The sequence below is a fragment of the Dermacentor andersoni genome, chromosome 7, assembly GCF_023375885.2.
Source record: "Dermacentor andersoni chromosome 7, qqDerAnde1_hic_scaffold, whole genome shotgun sequence".
Lineage (NCBI taxonomy): Eukaryota > Metazoa > Arthropoda > Arachnida > Ixodida > Ixodidae > Dermacentor > Dermacentor andersoni.
In genome coordinates this window covers 122692978-122695378 of record NC_092820.1, presented here as the reverse complement: position 1 = coordinate 122695378, position 2401 = coordinate 122692978, and the positions used below count along the sequence as shown (strand labels likewise).

The window sequence follows — 2401 nt, the reverse complement described above, 5'->3', positions numbered from 1 at the left end:
GGGCTTGGTATTCCTTGCGGTCGTCGTCTCTTTGACGTTCTTTTGGGCATTGTTTGTCTGGTTCGCTAACCGGGTGGTGATACTCATCATCGGTCTGAGAGGTCGATTGTCCGTGTTTTCTGGTAGTGTCATTGTAATCGGTTTCCAGTTCTTGCCCTTAGTTTCCTCTTTCTTCGTTTGGGTGTCATCAACATCTTCTGTACGAGAGTTGTTCTCATCCTCCAACTTTGGGGGGGGAGGGGGGGAGGGGGCGTTGCGTCGTCCGACGAACCTTTCCGCTCATCGGTTGATTCCCAACTTGAGGCTTCGCTTTGACTTGTGCTTGCTGTTTCGGTTGGGGTTTGGCTTGTGCTCGTACTGCTGGTCATCGGTTTTGTGGTTCCCATCGCTTCTAAATCATTTAGAAGCGTTGCCTTTAGGGTTGCACTTCTTGGTGGTGTCGTTGGTTTCATCAATATGGTCATTTGTCTTGTCGGTGATCGTGATAGCGAAGAGGGTGTTGCGGGCTGTGCATCTTTGACATCGCTTGATCGTATTGCTGCCGCATAAGATCTTGGTAAAAAACAGCCTCTCGTAGAATGTTCTCTGCCGCATCTACGACATTTCCCCGTGCATTCCACAGTGCTATGGCCATAACTCTTGCAGCGATCGCAGTGCGGTGTGGTGCAGGTCGCTGCTACATGTCCCTCTTCGTTGCACTTGCCGCATACGCGGCGCATGCCCCTATATTCCAACATGGCTCTGTGGCCTTGGATACTTAAGAAGTTGGGGGCTGGCTTGGTCATTTCCAGTTTGGAAACGCGTGTTCCACTGAAAACACCTTGTCGTGAGTGCATGGCTGAGAACGTTGCATCGCGGACTTTACCGAACGGTTGAAGTGCTGCTTTCACTGCTTCGAGGGGAATGTACGGCGGGAGACGAAAGATGTTTACCGGCACACACGGCGTTCCCACCGCTTCGACTGGAATTTCTTTTTCAGAGATCTTGAAGCTGCCTTGAACAAGTAGTTGTGTCGCATGTTCAGGTGTCTTTACACACACGAGAAACTTGAACCCTCCAAGATGTTGCAGGAAAAGAACGCCTTCGGGGCCGGTAACCTCTTCCACGCTGTCAATGATTTCATCCACAGATGTGGTGGAGTCCGGTACTGTGAACAGGAAACAATGTTCCTTGGGAGGGGGCGGGACTTGGCGGGAAGCCGTTCTCTTGAGGAAAGGAGAGCAGGGTGGGTGTACCACACTGTCTTCTAATATTGACAAACTGACAACGCAGCTGGCGTTGGACGCGGTAGCAGTGCTGCTCAGCAGGCGCTGTTGGCTCCGCTGCAGTCGTTGCTGGCTGCTCGATAGGAGACGCGAGAGTGCCAAGCGGCTCTCAAGAACATCGGCAGCTCAGCAGACGCCAAGGGCGCCCGCTGGGTAGCTCGACAGCCCGACGTTCCTGGTGGACAGGCAAGCAGGCCCTTGGCGAGAAGCTATACTACACGTTCATCTTAGCCAAAAGGCCGAGAAGGTACTACAACTTGATCGAGAAGCTACACGTTCATCTTAGCCAAAAGGCCGAGAAGCTACTACAACTTGATCTTAGCCAAAAGGCCGAGAAGCTACTACAACTTGATCTTAGCCAAAAGGCCGAGAAGCTACTACACGTTCATGTTAGCCAAAACGCCGAGAAGCTACTACACGTTCACTTTCCCGCATAGCTTGGTCGTCCAGCGGCTGAGCTTTTCGAAAATGACGGGGGGCAATGACACCTCTTCTTAACACCGATGTGACAGCTCACGTCATGCGTTATATTATTTAAGTCTGATTTTTGATTGCATAAGATTTTCCCACCCCCGTGGGGGTGAGTGGGCGGATCCCGGAGGCAGTGCAATACCGGGCCAACCCCTGGTGGAGGTGAAGCAAGCTTCAAGCACTCCGCCCCATTCCAAAAATAAGTTTAATATCTTGGGTCCAAATAGGACCCGTATCAGATATTAAGCTGATAAGAACAGACTTTTTTATTATGCTAGTTACAGTACATCAAAAATATGTGTTACAAAACCAAGGAAGAAACGGATAAATCGTGTATAATCTAAAAACGCAAACAAATGACTAAAAACAACTAGTTAGTGGTGTTAGTAATAAAAGGCCAAAACTGTAAAGGTGTATAAAAATGGCGAAAAGCGCTTCTCTAAAAACAGTAAGATCGTTTACGAGGTGCCTGTGGGCTCTAAAAATCTTTGTAGAGGCGCTGATGGTGTCGCTGATGCACAGGCGTTTGAGCGTCCGTAGGTATTGCCTACTGCACAGCCTGCGCATCACGCGATCATTCCCCTGATCCGAGGTGCCAAGGCAGCCGACGACAACCGCGTCCACCGTCACGCGTTGGAACCGCCGGAGGAGATGACGCTGTACAG

At 50.5% G+C, this 2401-nt stretch overlaps 1 non-coding gene across 1 annotated transcript; it reads right to left on the bottom strand.

Annotated features, from left to right (window-relative positions):
• Positions 1-1844: 1844 nt before the first annotated feature.
• LOC126535000 (U2 spliceosomal RNA) lies at positions 1845-2034 on the bottom strand. Its single transcript, XR_007600449.1, has one exon. It is a non-coding gene; the product is annotated as a U2 spliceosomal RNA (small nuclear RNA).
• Between the last annotated feature and the right edge of the window lie 367 nt (positions 2035-2401).